Raw genomic sequence first — 20,094 nt, forward strand, 5'->3', positions numbered from 1 at the left:
GGAGCTGTGGCCTGGGCGAGCGGGGTCCTCCCGGGGGGGGGGGGGGGGCCCCGCGGGGCCCCCGGACGGGGGGGCCCCCGGGGGGGGGGGGCGCATTCCCGGGCCCCGGACTAGCGAGGTCCCTATGGGGGCGCATTCCGGGGCGGGGGTGAGGGGGGGAAGTGGAAGGCGAGCGGGGTCTCCCGGGGAGGGGAATTGGGGGGAGGGACGAGCACAGAGGGAGGGCGCCCCCAGAGGCGCAGGGCTAGCGGGGAACTGAGGTCTAGACGCAGCGCGCGGCTGTCGGGGTCTCGGGTGGGCCCGGCGACCGGAGGGGACGACGCGGGAAGGGGGCAGGTTCCGCGGCATTCCGAGGCCCTTCGCCCCACTTGTACCCGGAACGCACCCTCCGTGTCGGACTCCCTCCAGAGCTCGCTGTCACTATGACCCCTGCCCGGCAGCCTGCAGCCTGCCCTGAGTCACGACCGACGGTCAGGTGGCGCCCTCCGGCCAGGAGCGGGGCGCGTCCCGGTCACCATTCCCAGGCCCTGGGGATCACTTGTCCCCCTGGTCGTGCTGATGGTCAGTCAGGGTGCAGCTGCCTTCCCAAGCCCCTGTTTGTTCTGGCGCCTCCGCGTCTGGGAGCGACAAGTCGGGGACAGAGGACTGTGCTGTGAGGGAGCCGGGGTGCTCATGTCTGGGTGCCTGGTCCACACCGCACCCCAAGGGCCCCGCATTCGCTCCGGGTGCCTGGTTCACACCCCACTCCAAGTGCCCTGCACTCGGAAGTGGTTACCTGCGCGATGCCCGGGCCGCCGAGGAGGAGGAAGCATGCCAGGAAAACTGCCACAATTTGACCCAGACTTTTCTGGGAAACCGCTCGTACAGGAAAACATCCGTTAAGGAGAGTCATCCCTCCATAAAGTAAAGCCAAATCAGGAGGAAAAACCCTGACTTTTGCAGGGATGAGACACTGAAAGGTGAATTCTGCTCTCGTGTCAGACCATCCACGGGCACGGAGGGCCCCTCTCTGCCTCGCAGTCAGCATCCCCCACCCCTACGATGGATGCAGGGAAAACACGACAGACACACAATAGACCAAGCAGCGTCTTGTATCCCCGGCCGCCGCGCACTGAGGAGTCTTTATCACTTCCAGTCCCTTGTTTGACATCAGTTTGCTTTTTGCCTTATTCAAAAAACAGAAAAAAAGAGCAATAGCTATCCTGTATTTATTGTGAAATATTTCTAGTCCGTTTTTACGTGTTGAGAGGAATAAAAATCAGTTCATACAGAAGTAAGGGGACTTTCTCTCTCTCTCTTTGACCTTGAGTAAGACGGTGCGATTGCGGGGTCACTTGTTTTCACTCTGCAGACAGTGCCCTACAATCCACGCTAGATCTAGGTGGAGAGAATGAGATGCTTCATTCATCTTGGACACCTGCACTGTCAGGCAGATGGCCCCAAGGCTTCCTGCCCTCTCCGCCTTCCTGCTGTGTGTCCCAGGGCACCCGTGTCCTCACACTTTTCCTCCTATGTGCACCCTTCGTCTTCTTCTTAAAACCGAAGATTTAGGGGTGACAGCGCCTTGCCTACTTCCTACGTGGTTATGAATGGAAAGGGGGGGAAGGACATGTGAGAAGACCCTTGAAGTAACTACAAGAGTGCTTCTGAAAGATTTGATTCGGGGAAAAATAAGATACGGCTTCTGTACCTTTGACAAACACACGACACAAAATTTAAAAGTTAGAAAACACTGCTTGTTATTGCTATATTGCTGTATTACTTTTCCAGAAATTCATCTGGCAAACATCTTTGTCTCTTACACAAAAGGAGAGCTTCTCTTCTGTCCTGAATGTATATGAGTTAACCCTCAGGGATAGTGGTGAGGTTTGGTATTCTTATTTCTTTTACTGGAAGGAAAAGAAAAAGAGAAAGGGAGAAAGAAAAAAAGAAACACAGGAAGGAAGGAAGGACGGAAGGAAGATGAAAAGAAACTTTTTTAGTTTAGGATAAAAGATATTTGATATACAAAAAATGAAAATACTAATATGATAATAAAGAAAGTATTTCAAACTTTCTTATTTCTTCAACAATGACTAGACAATTGGACCAACTTGGGAATAAGTTAGAGACTTAAGGAATCTCTAAATAACGTAGTTTTTATTCTTCTTTAAAAGTTCTTACATGAATTCTTTTTAGCCAAATAAGGTAGATTATATCTGATATTTGCATAATTACAATTTATCGCATTGGAAAGTATACTCAAGAGTTGTTTTCACATTTACATATATTTTTGGTATTTTCAATATGATAAGCCATTTACTTTGGTAATGTTTTATAAATTGAACTTAAACAATGTGACTTTAATTCTCCCAATGTATCAGCAAAGCCAATAAATTAGAATTTGATTCTCCTAAGAGTTTAAGGTTCCAGAATAAGCTCGCTATTTGCCATTGTAGAACTGTCAGCATTCTCTGTATATTTTACAGTTTTTTTGTAAGTATTCAAGAAAGGGAGTTAGCTTAAGTTAGTATTAATCTAACTTTTATAGGCTTACATGTAGTTAAGAAAGTTAGCGAGAACCGCGGCAGAAACAGCTTCCTGTGTTTCATGCTCGGGCAGGAAACAGAGGTCACGTATCGGCTGTATTCTCCTGCTCCATCCGAGGGCTTTTCCATGATACACCGTACAGGTATAGGAATACGGCCTACATTCTTTCATTTTCAAATATTTCCTTTGGTTCGCAGCCCAATTCAAATAACTTCAAGAACAAATTTACCCCGTTACTTCAAACGACATGCATCTGGGTCTGTGTGTTCTTAAGTTCAATGGTACCAGTCTGAAGATAAGCAGTTTTAGAGTCAGAACATCATGCTCCCTTCATGATTAATTTATTCTTTCATTTAACTTACACTTGTGGAGCACGAATCCATATTCTTTCAAATGAGAGTACTTGTTTCATGAAGGATTCAGAAATAAATAATTTACTAAAGGGAAGATTTGATTCATGAATTTTAAAGTCTAAGTGAGTCTTCTAAGACATTTGCTAATCCTGATGAACTATGACCTTGATAATGAAACACTGGTTCATAAATATCTACTATGTAGGTAACGCTGTGTTTCATATGAATTAATAAAAAAATAAATGATCTATTTGTGAATATTTCAATGCTTTCAGAATGGAGAAAACCTAGAAGTCATACAATAACAAAAATTATAAAAACCATAATTTTAGTGTATATATATATATATACACTAAAATTATGGTTTTTATAATTTTTGTTATTGTATGACTTCTAGGTTTTCTCCATTCTGAAAGCATTGAAATATTCACAAATAGATCATTTATTTTTTTATTAATTCATATGAAACACAGCGTTACCTACATAGTAGATATTTATGAACCAGTGTTTCATTATCAAGGTCATAGTTCATCAGGATTAGCAAATGTCTTAGAAGACTCACTTAGACTTTAAAATTCATGAATCAAATCTTCCCTTTAGTAAATTATTTATTTCTGAATCCTTCATGAAACAAGTACTCTCATTTGAAAGAATATGGATTCGTGCTCCACAAGTGTAAGTTAAATGAAAGAATAAATTAATCATGAAGGGAGCATGATGTTCTGACTCTAAAACTGCTTATCTTCAGACTGGTACCATTGAACTTAAGAACACACAGACCCAGATGCATGTCGTTTGAAGTAACGGGGTAAATTTGTTCTTGAAGTTATTTGAATTGGGCTGCGAACCAAAGGAAATATTTGAAAATGAAAGAATGTAGGCCGTATTCCTATACCTGTACGGTGTATCATGGAAAAGCCCTCGGATGGAGCAGGAGAATACAGCCGATACGTGACCTCTGTTTCCTGCCCGAGCATGAAACACAGGAAGCTGTTTCTGCCGCGGTTCTCGCTAACTTTCTTAACTACATGTAAGCCTATAAAAGTTAGATTAATACTAACTTAAGCTAACTCCCTTTCTTGAATACTTACAAAAAAACTGTAAAATATACAGAGAATGCTGACAGTTCTACAATGGCAAATAGCGAGCTTATTCTGGAACCTTAAACTCTTAGGAGAATCAAATTCTAATTTATTGGCTTTGCTGATACATTGGGAGAATTAAAGTCACATTGTTTAAGTTCAATTTATAAAACATTACCAAAGTAAATGGCTTATCATATTGAAAATACCAAAAATATATGTAAATGTGAAAACAACTCTTGAGTATACTTTCCAATGCGATAAATTGTAATTATGCAAATATCAGATATAATCTACCTTATTTGGCTAAAAAGAATTCATGTAAGAACTTTTAAAGAAGAATAAAAACTACGTTATTTAGAGATTCCTTAAGTCTCTAACTTATTCCCAAGTTGGTCCAATTGTCTAGTCATTGTTGAAGAAATAAGAAAGTTTGAAATACTTTCTTTATTATCATATTAGTATTTTCATTTTTTGTATATCAAATATCTTTTATCCTAAACTAAAAAAGTTTCTTTTCATCTTCCTTCCGTCCTTCCTTCCTTCCTGTGTTTCTTTTTTTCTTTCTCCCTTTCTCTTTTTCTTTTCCTTCCAGTAAAAGAAATAAGAATACCAAACCTCACCACTATCCCTGAGGGTTAACTCATATACATTCAGGACAGAAGAGAAGCTCTCCTTTTGTGTAAGAGACAAAGATGTTTGCCAGATGAATTTCTGGAAAAGTAATACAGCAATATAGCAATAACAAGCAGTGTTTTCTAACTTTTAAATTTTGTGTCGTGTGTTTGTCAAAGGTACAGAAGCCGTATCTTATTTTTCCCCGAATCAAATCTTTCAGAAGCACTCTTGTAGTTACTTCAAGGGTCTTCTCACATGTCCTTCCCCCCCTTTCCATTCATAACCACGTAGGAAGTAGGCAAGGCGCTGTCACCCCTAAATCTTCGGTTTTAAGAAGAAGACGAAGGGTGCACATAGGAGGAAAAGTGTGAGGACACGGGTGCCCTGGGACACACAGCAGGAAGGCGGAGAGGGCAGGAAGCCTTGGGGCCATCTGCCTGACAGTGCAGGTGTCCAAGATGAATGAAGCATCTCATTCTCTCCACCTAGATCTAGCGTGGATTGTAGGGCACTGTCTGCAGAGTGAAAACAAGTGACCCCGCAATCGCACCGTCTTACTCAAGGTCAAAGAGAGAGAGAGAAAGTCCCCTTACTTCTGTATGAACTGATTTTTATTCCTCTCAACACGTAAAAACGGACTAGAAATATTTCACAATAAATACAGGATAGCTATTGCTCTTTTTTTCTGTTTTTTGAATAAGGCAAAAAGCAAACTGATGTCAAACAAGGGACTGGAAGTGATAAAGACTCCTCAGTGCGCGGCGGCCGGGGATACAAGACGCTGCTTGGTCTATTGTGTGTCTGTCGTGTTTTCCCTGCATCCATCGTAGGGGTGGGGGATGCTGACTGCGAGGCAGAGAGGGGCCCTCCGTGCCCGTGGATGGTCTGACACGAGAGCAGAATTCACCTTTCAGTGTCTCATCCCTGCAAAAGTCAGGGTTTTTCCTCCTGATTTGGCTTTACTTTATGGAGGGATGACTCTCCTTAACGGATGTTTTCCTGTACGAGCGGTTTCCCAGAAAAGTCTGGGTCAAATTGTGGCAGTTTTCCTGGCATGCTTCCTCCTCCTCGGCGGCCCGGGCATCGCGCAGGTAACCACTTCCGAGTGCAGGGCACTTGGAGTGGGGTGTGAACCAGGCACCCGGAGCGAATGCGGGGCCCTTGGGGTGCGGTGTGGACCAGGCACCCAGACATGAGCACCCCGGCTCCCTCACAGCACAGTCCTCTGTCCCCGACTTGTCGCTCCCAGACGCGGAGGCGCCAGAACAAACAGGGGCTTGGGAAGGCAGCTGCACCCTGACTGACCATCAGCACGACCAGGGGGACAAGTGATCCCCAGGGCCTGGGAATGGTGACCGGGACGCGCCCCGCTCCTGGCCGGAGGGCGCCACCTGACCGTCGGTCGTGACTCAGGGCAGGCTGCAGGCTGCCGGGCAGGGGTCATAGTGACAGCGAGCTCTGGAGGGAGTCCGACACGGAGGGTGCGTTCCGGGTACAAGTGGGGCGAAGGGCCTCGGAATGCCGCGGAACCTGCCCCCTTCCCGCGTCGTCCCCTCCGGTCGCCGGGCCCACCCGAGACCCCGACAGCCGCGCGCTGCGTCTAGACCTCAGTTCCCCGCTAGCCCTGCGCCTCTGGGGGCGCCCTCCCTCTGTGCTCGTCCCTCCCCCCAATTCCCCTCCCCGGGAGACCCCGCTCGCCTTCCACTTCCCCCCCTCACCCCCGCCCCGGAATGCGCCCCCATAGGGACCTCGCTAGTCCGGGGCCCGGGAATGCGCCCCCCCCCCGGGGGGACCCCCCTGGCCGGGGCCCCGGGACGCCCCCCCCCCCCCCGGGAGGACCCCGCTCGCCCAGGCCACAGCTCCCGTGCCCCGGCCTCCGACCTCGCTCGTCTCTGCCCCGCAGACCGCGTGGAGGCAGCGGGAGCCGGGATCCCCTCGCTCATAGCTTCGGGTGCCGGGCTCCGCGTGACCTGGGCTAGGTCTCCGGAGGCGGGACGTGCGGGTCGGCTCAGGGTCCGCTCCGCCAAGAGTGCCCTTCACCCGCCTTGCAGAGGGCGGCTCCTGGTCAGGCGGTGGTGCTTTTGATGATCAAGTCCCCAAAGAGCCCAGGTCCCGCCTCCCTCGCCAGAGCCCACCGAGCCCCCCCACCCCCGAGCCTCCGCGCAGGAAGCGGGGTCCCAGAGCCTCCCTTGGAGACCTGGGCGCATCCCCACCCGGGGCCCGCGGTCCCTCTCCTAGCACCTCAGTCTGAATCATTGACAAAAATCCGCCCATCTGGCTGTGGTGCTCACCGCGTTGGCCACAGACTGCGTTCCTGAAGTCACCTCCACCACTGAATTTGGGGGGGGAGGGGTGCAGGTTCCAGGAGAGGGGGACCCTCAGGCCCAGTGACCCTGGGCGCGGACCTACCCTGTCCCTGCTGACCTGTTGCATGGGCGACAATCTATGGACAGGAGGCCTGGTGACGTGGGAAAGGCACTGGCCTCGGGCACAAACATTAAAAGAATAATATTTAGTAATTAAGAGTACTAATACTTTAATGCATTATTGAAAAGCCAAAATCAGTGCAAAAAAACTTGATGCACAAAATATCAAATTTGTATGTAAAGAATCCACCCGGGTTATTGATTTTTCCTTTCCCTCTGGCTCCAGTATGGTTTCCTCTTGTTACTGACCCAGCAGTGAGGTACATTGAAGCCAGAAATCAAGGCAGCTGTTCTGACCTTTGACTTATTGCCCCTCTTTCCAGGAAACCTGATTACTTAAATATTAAATATGATATATTCTGTTGATGCTTTTTTGCAGGGTCTTGCAATGCTCCACTCCTCACCCCCACCACACATCCCCCCTGCTCTGGGATCTTCCTTTGGGTGGTGATCATAGAGGCTGGCCAGTGGAGGCCCCAGGGGGGATCTTCAGGACCAGCCGGGGACTAGGGCTGGATAGAAATCAAATGCCAGCAGAGACGAAGTGAGGGCTGAGTTTATTGAAGATATGAGGGAGCAGAGGCAGAGAGTCTGGGAGACTTCAAAGGAAAGGGGGGGGGTCTCATCTTTGCTTGAGGTCTGGGGCTCATACTGAGGACAGTGTCCTCATCCCCGGGCATCCGGGAAGTGGTCAGAACAAGGAGAAGTGTGGCCTCCGCCCATCATTTAAGCCCTGGACCCTTGGTGTCAGGGTGTCTAGAGTCAGCAGTCTTGGGAAACGTCATGAGGACCTCACGGGTCACTCCTGAGATGTTTCTGTTATGCTGGAACACTCCAAAGGCGTCATTAATGCCTTGGCTTTTCCACAGAGGACATACGTTCAGGTGAGGCGCAGGTCCTGGTGGGAACCGAGGCAGGGAAACCAGTCCTTCATGGTCCCTTCAGGTTCCCTATCAGTAAGGGGCATGCGCACGCTGTCAAGGGCAGACAACCTTCAGTGTTGCAGAGGTCACACTTTGACGCAAAGATCCCAACCCCTTTCCTGCACTGTCTCTCCAGAAGTTTAGTCAGGTTTCTTATATTAGTTTTAGCTGTTGCTGTACAAATTAGCACCGAAACTTAACTGCTCGAAACAACAAACCTTTATTACCTCAGAGTTTCCGTGTGTCAGGATCCCAGGTGCACTTAGTTGAGCACCTCTGGCTCTGGGTCTTTCTCGAGGTGGAAAAAGGGGAGCCCGTATCTGCATCTTCTCCAGACTCCACCTGGGGTGAGGGGTGCTCTTCCAGAGCTGCCCACGTGACCGTGGACAGGCTTGACACTTGACCCAGCCCAAGAAGTCCGTTCCTGCCAGAGCCTCTCAATGGGATACCTCACAACGTGGTGCTGGCTTTCCCCAGAGGAAGCCGGAGAGGGAAGGAGATGAGTCAGTCCAAGCCACAGTCACGGGCAGAAGATGACCCGAGAGTGAATGCCAGAAGGCAGGGGTCACGGGTGCCATTGTAGAGACTGGTTACCATACTTACCAGCTCAGGACCAAGGACAGAGAAATAGTAGTAAATTCTAGACTAGATTTGTAAAATTACCCACAGTAAAGGGACTTCCATTTTTCTTCAGTTTTGTCCAGACTTGGTAAAACTACAAGAAATATAAGTTACTGGAAGAAAGAAAAAAAGATGTACAAAAGACAAGTGCATTTTAAATGTACATTAAACAGATATGAAATACATTTTAATAAATATAAGCAAAACCATGATTATTGGAAAAAAGAAAACAATTCTAAATTTATGCACACTGTTCATTGAAAGTGTATCAATGATTAATATAGAAAATTACTATTAAACTCATAACCTGTTTTTCTCATGCTACAATTATGACTTAACAAAAAGTTATAGGTGAATTGGGGATGCCCCATAATAAAAACTATACATATATAAAATAAATATATTGAAGGTATATAGGTATATTTTTTTAAACGAACACTGAGTGTGTCAATATATAAACTGTTAATTCAAGAAGTGAGTTTCTTCTTGCTTGTTGACTTATCTGGTCTATATCCTGGATTGATACCAATGTTATTGCAGGGGAGAAGCGGATCCGAATGGTACGGGATGTGTTTTATTGATACTCTCAGTCCAGAAAACAGTCTCTCAGAAGTATCTCAACAGGAATGGTAACAAAGATATGAAAGCCAACCTTAGCAGCCTTAAGATGCTAGTTCTAAAATTTTATTCAAAACGAGGCAAACAATGCTGTATTTACAGATTGCATCTTCACTTCTCTTCAGTGAGCAGTTCTCATAACTACACTGACCCATCATTATCATCCAAAGTCCACAGTCTACATTCTGTTCACTCCTGATGTTGTACATTCTATGGGTTTAGGCAGGAAGCCAACATTATATCATGCAAAAGAGTTTCACTGCCCTGAAAAAAAACGTGTGCTCTCTCCCTTTCCCCAACCCCTGGCAACTGCTGACCTTTCTACTGTCTTCATGGTTTTGCCTCTTCCAAAATGTCATATTGTTAGGATCCTACTCTACATATGTAGCCTTTTCAGACTGACTTCTTTCACTTACTAATATGCATTTATATCTTCTCCATGTGTTTTCATGGCTTGATAGCTCATTTCCTTTTAGAGCTGAGTAATATTCCATTGTTTGCATGGACCACCTTTTCTTTATCCATCACCTGCTGAAGGCAATCTTGGTTGTCCCCGAGTGTTGACAATTATGAATGAAGCTTCTATAAACATTTGTGTGCAGGTTTTTGTGTGGACAGAAGTTGTCATCTCCTTTGGGCAAATAGCAAGGAGTCCAATAGCTGATCCTATGGTCAGAGGGTGTTCAGCTCTCTAAGAACCCCCAGACTGTCCTCATAGCTGGTCCTACAGTCAGAGGGTGTTCAGCTCTCTAAAAACCCTCAGACTGTCTTCAGAACTGGCTGTACTGCATTCCTTTCTCATCCTGTTTCTTCACAGCCTCACCGGTACTTGCTGTTGTAAGTGTTCCAGATTTGGGCCACCCTAATAGGTGTGTATTTGCTTTCTTTACTCACTGGATCTTCTTAAGACAAGACAATGTTCCTACCAGAATTTAGAAGATAGAGAAACTTCTGCAAGAGTTTTAGACCTGCGGGCAGCTTAACTTTTATACAAGTTTCTTACTGTTTATAAAAGTTCACCTTAGCTAACCAGAACAAAATTGAATGACAAAATCTTAGCAGAGAACTTTTTTTTAAAGAACAGCTGTCAGGCACAGCAATGTAAGAGTGCAGTAATGACTCTGACATCCTCAATTCCACAAAGAATACAACATAAAGGACCTGCTAGACAAAGCTGTGAGCACTGTATACTTAGCATAGAAAACGATGTTTTTAAAAAAGTGTCACAGTCATATTTCACTGAAAGTTGAAAATATGGAGCAAGACAATGTGTGCAAAAGCATGTCACAGGAAATGGAAATGGAAATGCACTTTCCAAAATGGAAAACATGTTCTAGCACCTTCCAGCTGGGAACTAACAGAATTCAGAAACAAATGCACGATTGATGCGTTTTGCTTCCATGTTCCTTAGCAACATAGAAGATCAGGGCATGTTGATGGCATGGAGCATTCATTTGTTAGACTGGGAAAATTTTAGACAATTTATTTGTTTGCTGTTTTCATCTTGAATAATGTTGAAGAGCCAGAATAAATACATCTACACTTGAAATGTTATGTAAATGCCTTATTTTTGATTCTATAATATACTTTTTTTACACTTTCAATAAAAGGTTGAATTTTTATAATTTTATTCAGTAAAATGAATTAGTAGTTTATTAGGAAACTATGAAGATTGAAGGAATTCAGGAATTAAACATGGAAAATGATATCACATGGATGGACCATCTGTCTAGCCTAAGCAAAATAAAACCATTATTCAGTATTTAAAGATTAAGTTAGCTTTCTTTAGCCAATTTATCAATAAAGATCTTGAACATAAGTGTAGGCAAGCTAGTGAGTTATCAATATCCTGAAACCATAAGCTCATGTTTTTTTAATATTGCGTTTGACTATTATGAAGCTTTTAAAAATCTACATTAGCAATAAATTACTGTTAGGTTCATAATTTAATGTAAAGTTCAGACCAGTATATCCATCAGAAGTACTACTTGGTGAAATGATTTAGAACTGTTGCATTCAAAACCAAAATTTCCCTTTTATTTTCAAAACTATGTATATATGTAACTGAACTAAAGACAAGATGGAAGGACTAGGAAGAAGAGGGGGAAGCAGAGGAAGAGGGGGAGGGAGGTGAGGAGGGGGAGGAGGAGGGAGGGAGGGGAAGAGAGGGAAAGGGCAACAGAGGAAGAAAGGGAAGAGATGGAAGAGAAAGGGGAGGAATGAGAAGGGTGTTAACAAAGGTCTGGATAATGAGTTACTGTTGCCACAAGAAAGTATTTTGCAAGAAAATATTTCATTCATAAAGAAAAATAACATATATGTTTACTGCTTTGCAAAAAAGTGTTAACTCTATAACTTAGGCTTTTTAGCTCCAGCTTCTACAACAGAGCACTGAAACTGTTCTTCTAACTCCTTTAGTAAGATTTTAAAATGTTTTGTTGTAAGGGTGCCTGGGTGGATCAGTGGGTTAAGTGTCCAACTCTTGATTTGGGCTCAGGTCATGATCCCAGGGTCATGGAACTGAGCCCCAGGTCCAACTTCTGCTGATGGTACAGAGCCTGCTTAGGATTCTCTCTCTCCCTCTCTTTCCGCCCCTCCCCTGCTCGTGCTCTCTTTCTCTCTCTCAAAATAAAGAAATAAACTTTAAAAAATAATTTAAAGAAATAAAAATTTTTGTTGAGTTTTTATCTGTCTCCATGTTGTAGAGATGTATTGCTGAATAGCTATTTTCAGGATTTGGATAAGCAATAAAGAGTAATGTTGAATATTAGTGAATGTTGTGAAGCACACTACACCTTTGTGGTGATTGATACTTTCTTAGGGTCTAGAGCACTCTGAAATTAACCTTGTCTTACTGTTACTTAGAAAAATTCCATATCAGAGATACAAGAAATTTATTACAATTTAATGTAGATTGACTTTTTTCCCCTGGATATATTCTTTTACTGAAAACATTAGGCTCTCAAATATTCTATGAGTTTTTCAAGCACTGTTTATTTAAGAACTAGAAATTAATCATTCACGATATTTAAAAAACTAAAATCAAATTTGCAAGTGAGTACATTGTGATGGGGGTAGCGTGAAATGAATTTCATGACGTATATTTTATGTGATGTAAACTAAGTTAAAGAATCAAATATTTTTATCCCTAGAAGCCAAAAGACAAGTTGAGTTTTCATAATATGTAAATATATATATATATATACACACATATATATATATATGTAGTGATTATCTATTGTTATATTTAGATATAAGTTTGCTTTAGTTCTAATTATAAGAGTACCAATTAGAAATAATTTAAAACTATTTGGAGATGTTCCTGGAATTAGCATGTATTTACATTTGGTTTGAAAAAAGATTTAAAACAATGGCTTAATTTGAGGTTTCAACTGTTTAAAACCTAATTTTTGACCAGTTTGACTTGATTTGGGGTTCTAAGGTATGGCTTTTATATCAATGCCCAGATCTCACCAAATATGGTGAAAACAGTTGAAATGCTCACACTTTTTATCTTAAAAATTCCTTCTCATCAGACTTTTAAAAATGAAGAGAAAGTTTTGCCACACATTTTCAATCCGCTTCATTGATGTTCATTACCATAGTACATGTGCTTTGCTTAGTTTTGTTGATATGGAATAGATGGTGACAATTTACTGAATTGTTCACATTTTAGTTATCTTTGCTGGGTCTGTATCATTGCTTCCTGTGTCCATTTCTGAGAGAGTATATCAGGTTTCTGGAATTGGTGAATTCAGTTTTTGTTTTAACAATGCTCCTACTTAATTTTTACATGCCATTCTAAACATCCCTATTTTGATTGTTGTCAAACTATTATCTTAAGTTAATTTTTAAGGATACTATTTTAGATTTTTTAGATTTTAGATTTTTGTTAGATTTCCTCACGTATTTTGGAGTTTGGGAATAAGCACATTCTCATTTTAATGGGGAAGATTTAGATTTAGTTATTTATTCTCTCTCTGAGGGGAATAAGCTTAGGAATTCCCTGAGCCTGCACTGATGGATTAACAAGGCATAAAGAATTACAAAGCCATAGAATGCGAGGATGCACACACCCAAGTTTGGGTAAACAAGATTAGGTAAATAGGTATAGAGAGGGCGGGGCCAAGGCCCCAGTATAGAGAGGGTGGAGACCAAGGTCCCAGTATAGAGAAGGAGGGGCAAAGGCCCCCAATACAAAGGTATATGAGGTAAACAAGATTAGGCGTTCAGGGCAGAAAAGTCCCCCAACTTAGTACTATAGCAGAAAGCTGCTCTCACAGGAAGGAAGGACAAAATTAGGTAAACAGGTAAATAGGGTTATAGACCACTGCAGGGTGAAGTTGCCCAGAGTAGAGCTAATTAGCAAAAGAAAGGTGCCTCCTTGGCCCTGTGGTAGCATGCTCTGTCTGTATTGTCCCCTAGACCAGTTTAGGTAAACAGAGGTGGAGCCTCAGGCCCAGCGCCAGGATTTTGTTTTGTAGTTAACCAAACCCCTAAGCCTGCGTGTCTTCAAAACCCCCTTTCCCTCAGCCCATGAGTTAATGTTCACCAATTCACAGTCCCTTTGTGCACGTCCATCACCATGTTTGTAAGCCTTCTGATCCTGATAAAAACAGAGCAAGCACCCTTAACTGGAGCTCTTGTCTCTTCCCAGACATTAGCCATCTCCCGCATTTTAATCCTGCGTCCCACTTTCTTGCTGGACAAGAAAGAACTCCAGACCCAGAGTCTACGACATCTGTCCTTGGTGGTAATCACACTGTTGGAAAGGAAAGGGTAAATATCAACAGATCGTAGTGTCTGTGTTAACTTTCCACTAGGCTAAGTAGCGTATCAAGAGGTGTAAGTAGGAAAGTGGGTGAATATTCAGGATGGACAACCTGGTTTTGATATAGGACTAGTGATGTAGGGACTATGCGGACAATAAGACAGAAATGTATCCTGGAGCCATAAAACTGCAGATCTTCAATTCAGGACTAGAGACTATGTGTTTCACTGTGCCTTCCCAGGAGTCAGCCGAGTCTGCGACTGCCTGTTTTTCCATGGCCTGTGAGCTAATACGTGCTTACTTTTTTAAGTAGTTGAAACAAAATTTTTAAAAGAATATTTTGTGACAGGGGGTTTCTATTAAATTAAAATTCCAGCGTCTATAGTCAAAGTTTATTGGTGCACATCCACCGTCATTTGTTTCTGTGCTGTGTCTGGTGCTCTCGTGCCACAACAGCAGAATTGAGTAGGTGCCAGAGCCCGTGTGGGGCAGAAAAACTAGTGTCCTGTGCCCTGTGCTAGACTATGTGCTCAATAAATGTCATTTCCTTGGTTTGGGGTCTGTTTTTCACTGTAATCTGGACTAAGTCATCTGGGCCTGTGATTTTCATTTCTTAGTAATAGAATAGAGGCATCATTTCCTGAATTTCGTTGTGTTTTTTTAAGTTTATTTCTTCACTTTTCTGAGCTAGACAGAGAGAGAGAAAGAGAGAGCACATGGGGGAGGGACAGACAGGGAGACAGAGAGAGAGAGAGAGAGAGAGAGAGAGAGAGAATCCCAAGCAGGCTCTGTGCTGTCAGCACAGAGACCAACACGGGGCTCCACCCACCAACCCTGAGGTCAAGACCTGAGCTGAAATCAAGAGTCGGACACTTAACCGACTGAGCCACCCAGGCGCCCCCTGAATTTCATTCTTCAATTGTCATGATAACTGTTTGTTACTATTTTCACATGGAAGATCGAAAATGACAAAATCCCAAGGCTAAGAATTTATGTCATTACATTCTCAGAAAATTGCCCCTGATGGATCTTCCAGGATAAGTTCACGATGTGCCTGAAGCATCTAGCTGCCAGAATTTCATTTTTATCATTATTTGGCATTATCTTAGTGTATAGAAGGGTCAGCATTTGCGTAATTTGGCAGTGTTATCAAGGAGCTGGTTTGATTTTAGAGCTTCTTAGCCTTCCGGAAAGGAAAAACAAACCCATAATTTTCTAGTGTCTGCACAGCACTTACCTTACATTTATTTATTTCCATGTGTTTGGTGAAGACTTATTATCCCCAAATCCCCATCCTTCCTTTTCTCACAGTACTGTACCTCCAAGTCTTAGCTGGATACACCAAAGACTACACACCTCATCCTCTTTTGCCTGGATGCTGCCATACCAGTTATGGCCAATGGAATGCAACTGGAACTTGTATGTGCAACTCCCAGGACATATCCTTAAAGGGGAGGGGCTTCTCCTACAAGCGTGTATGTCCTATTACGTGTGGGACTGTGATGTAATGGCTGGAGCCCCAGCAGCTATCGTACACCACGTTGTACTTTTGGGAATAAAAAACATGTTGGAGCAATCAGACACAGGAGCCTAGGTTTCTTTTGCTGTCATATTTCTTGCCAGTTGGGGACTAAGTCAGTCTGAGATTTGACTGTAAGAGAGAAATAAACTCTTATGTTGTTTAAAGTGCTCTTACTTTCAGTTGTACTATTGCTGCCTCCCTCCCTGTGGGTGAGCCTCCCACTCAGCCACGGTTTCAGTCCTCACTCCTAAGATAATCCTAACTAATACATCCTATAGGTTTTTTTTTTTTTTTAATGTTTATTTATTCTTGAGAGAGTGCAAAAGAGACGGAGTATGTGTGGGAGACACAGAATCCAAAGCAGGCTCCAGGCTCTGAGCTGTCAGCACAGGGCCTGATGTGGGGCTTGAACCCACAACCTCGAGATCATGACCTGAGTCAAAGTTGGACGCTTTTATTTTTTATAACTCCCCCACGACTTTCTGAAACTTACTGAGTTTTGTTCTGTCTGCAGCACCCAGCACTGTGTTCTGATGAGAGGCGTTGCCTAACAACTGTTGATAGAATTAAACTGAGATAAGAGACCAGACATGATTGACTATTATCTGACATCTCAGTAATTGCATCCAAACAAAAAACTCAGACAACAAGATCCCTATCATCTTCAAAATCTTTCAGTGAATGAGGCTTCCATTGCCCAGTGTCTTCTGAGAGCTGCTGCTTTGCACTTGTCTCCAGAGTCAGTGCCATTTTGGAACCATACTTTTAACTGATAAATTTTGGTCCACGAGACACGGTATAATTTCTGCAAACAACTAACATGCGGTTGGAGTTAGGTCTGTTAATTAGGGAAAAAAGCTAAAGGCGGGGGTAGTCATTGTGGAAATGAGGAAGAACAACATCTTCCATTTTGAGAGCAGTGGTGGACGAGGTCTTTGGCCAAACACTGCATGAACAGACAGCTCTGGTATTAGTTGAGTACAAGCTTTGGCCTAGTCATGGTGTTAAGTATTTTACATTCATTTCCTTATTTAATTCTTTTTTTAAAAAAATTTTGTTAACGTTTATTCATTTTTGAGAGACAGAGACAGAGCGCGAGCAGGGGAGGGGCAGAGAGAGAGGGAGACACAGAATCTGAAGCAGGCTCCAGGCTCTGAGCTGTCAGCACAGAGCCTGATGTGGGGCTCGAACTCATGAACCATGAGATCATGACCTGAGCCGAAGTCGGACGCTCAACCGACTGAGCCACCCATGCACCCTCTTATTTAATTCTTACATGAACTTGCATGAAGTTTTATTCCAATTTATAGACTGAGAAATTAATAAATTACATGAGGCATGTCAAATCAGTAAGGCATGTCAATTAAGGGCCAAGCATAAGTGAAGGTTTATTAGAGAAGACTCCAAGCAAAGAGTTGACACAAGGCACCCATTCATTGAACCCTCTGCTAAATTCAACTCACTGCCACACACACCTGCGTTTCCTGTCAAACCAGTATTATTTCCCCCCGTGGACACCCAGTGCTCCTGGGGCTCTTATGGTCCAATAAAGATCGGTACTTAGGCATGACTCGATGTACCACGGAAAGTTCTCCCAGAGGTTCCACACTCCGAAATCCACTACTTAAGACATTTATTGAGATTATGGAAGGAAATCATGGGGCTAATACTGCAGCAACAGAAGCTTTCTGTTTATAAGAAGTAACCTTTTGGGGCATCTGGGTGGCTCAGTCGGATGAGCGTCTGACTTCAGCTCAGCTCACGATCTCGCGGTCCGTGAGTTCGAGCGCCACGTCAGGTTCTATGCTGACAGCTCAGAGCCTGGAGCCTGCTTCGGATTCTGTGTCTCCCCCTCTTTCTGCCCCTCCCTTGCTCATGCTCTGTCTCTCTCTCTTAAGAATAAACAAACATAGGGGTGCCTGGGTGGCTTGGTCGGTTGAGTGTCCGACTTCAGCTCAGGTCATGATCTCACACTCCATGAGTTCAAGCCCCGCGTCGGGCTCTGTGCTGACAGCCCAGAGCCTGGAGCCTGCTTCACCTCTCTCTACCCCTCCCTTGCTCATGCTCTGTCTCTCTCTGTTTCAAAAATAAATAAAAACATTAAAAAAAAATAAGTAGCCTTTCTAGGAAGATGGAATATTCAAAGCCCAGATGTCAGCACCTTAGGGTTTTCTCTGCTGGCACCACTATGGGCTAGTCACTCCGTACCCTGTCGGTTCACCAGGCTCCAGGTGCTGAGCTAACTCATGCTACACCATGCAGTGGGCAAGACAGGCAGGACCTAGCGTCATTCAGCAAATCAGTGATTTGACTTTTTCTCTGCAAATATACAGCTTCCTGAGATGACTACATTATTTGAATAATTTGGGGGTTTTTTGGCTCATGATTTCATAATCTTAATTTTTCTATTATTACTTTACTATGTACAGAATATTACAGGTGTGCCCCAAAAGGTAACAGATTCAGTTTTCCTTTGAAAATGCACAAGACAGAGCAAGCCAAAGCTTATACCATCCAGGAATCGCCATTTCTTGTCTGTTTCAAAGGAAGTTTCCCATGAATTTCAACTGAGAGAATGAGCACATAGCTCATGGTTATCTTATGCATCTATGGTGATAATCAGTAGTGAAAACTTCCCAGGGTAACGAAAAGACACAAGGTTCTCTGATAGTATCATATTTTCTTTATTTGCTTCTCTGAAACTAATCCAGAAACTGGAATAGAGGCAATGAGTCATGAGGCTTGATGGATTCACCTGCTGCTGTCTGTAAAGACAGGTTGATGCTGTTGTTTAAAAGGACATCTAGCACTTTCGGCAGGAGGCTTCCATTTCATCTGCCGCTTCTGAACCACTCAATGAAATCACTCTCCCGGTGGTGACTTAGAACAGGGCTCTGTAACTCTGTAACTCTGTGTGCCTGCCTGTTGAAGAAGCGGCTGGAAATTTTCTGTGCTTGCAGCATGTAAAAGATAGCCCTGCTGTGGTGCCATCAAGAGAAGGACGGGACAGCCTGCTTCTGCCTTTCCCTGTGGACCACAGAAAACAGTTCCAGGGCACAGTGAAGGAGGGTCTAGAAGCAAATAGTCGGGGGATGAGGGAGGGCAGACGTGATGTGCTGACAGGCACAAATGCTCTGGACCTTTGGCAAGATGTTTAATCTCCTCCTGACTCATTTCTTTATTTGCAAACTTGGGATATAGTAACACTGATATCATAGAATTGTTGGGCAGGTTAAGTGACTTTCTACAATATTTCTACAGGATCTCTATGGGCACTCACCGTATCAGCAATCACATTAGCTGGAATGATAATGGAGATGGGGGCGCAGGTTGTTATCAAGGATAGACATGGAAGGATTGGGCATTTTGAAGGCAAATTGCCTAACAGAAATTTGTAATATTCCTCCTTTAAAATGTGATTTTAATGTGTAAAATACTATTTAACGTATTTAATGTGTAAAATACTATTTACCCACTTTTCACTCCGTAAAGCAGTCAGGACAGTCATGCATTATCCCATTTACAGTTGAGGGATGTGGGACTCACAAAGGAAAATGTGGCTTCCGTGGCTTACAAAGCTTGTTCGTGGTGGAGTCAGAATGGTATCCCAGATGACGTGACTGTGACCACGATTTACAAAGGACTGAAGACAACATGACACAGGGGCTTGCTTCCTTCATTTTGGGACTGAGCGTGGAGTGACAGGGGAAATGCAGTGTCTCCTGGGAAAGGAAAGCTAGGATGAGGCACCAGGTTGGGGGCCCTTCGGGAGCTGGGAAATGCAGGGTGTGGACACCTGGGGGTGAGAAGACAGTCAGCTGCCCATCCCTGCTCAGTGTCGACAGCTGACACGTCCCTTCTGAGAAGCCTCTCCTTCCTTCGGACCTGGTTTGGCTGCCGCCTGCTTCTCCCAGAAGCCCCTGGCCCTTCCTGCATCACTTGCATGCATATTTTGGGTCTCCCCAATAGACTTTCAAATCTGAAAAAGCAGGTGTTTTCATAACTGCACCCTGGGCTGAGCCCGGTGCCTGGCCCGCAGCAAGGGCTCCGTGCATGAAGTTGCTGAATGAAGGAGAGGGAGGCAGGGGCCACCTGAATATCTCTGCCATCCAGCGCTTGTGTGGTCTGTGTGAGACCTCCAGATTCAGTTAGCTTGATTACAGAACAAGAGGTTCTAATACAAAATAACTGGAGTGGCCATGGGTGAGCCAGAGGTGAGGGAAGGGGCAGCTGTCTTTCTTCTTCTAGAAAATAGCATCAGCATCTTCAGAATTCAGGCTATAAGGTAGGTAATGATGGTCACAAGTCTGGAAATCCAGGTTAACCCCAACTTCCCCCAAGCTGAGATGCAGAAAATATTCAGAAGCGTTCAGCCTGCAGCCTACAGAGCAGAGCAGAGGGGCATTTCAGGGAAAGCTTTCAGGGCAGGACAGGTCGGGAAGCATTGCACACCAGGACAACACCTCTGCAGGCACACCTACCCTCTTCTCTGATGGAGCCGGTCCCTTGAAGACTGCATGGCTGCAGTTCTGGGTCAACACAGAAACCTTCAGTAGCCTGTCTGCTTTCCCCTCGGGGGCAGATGGAAGTTTGCAGGTACATTTTACATCTCACCCCACAGCAAAGATCAG

The sequence above is a fragment of the Panthera uncia genome, chromosome D2 (assembly GCF_023721935.1).
Source record: "Panthera uncia isolate 11264 chromosome D2, Puncia_PCG_1.0, whole genome shotgun sequence".
Taxonomy (NCBI): domain Eukaryota; kingdom Metazoa; phylum Chordata; class Mammalia; order Carnivora; family Felidae; genus Panthera; species Panthera uncia.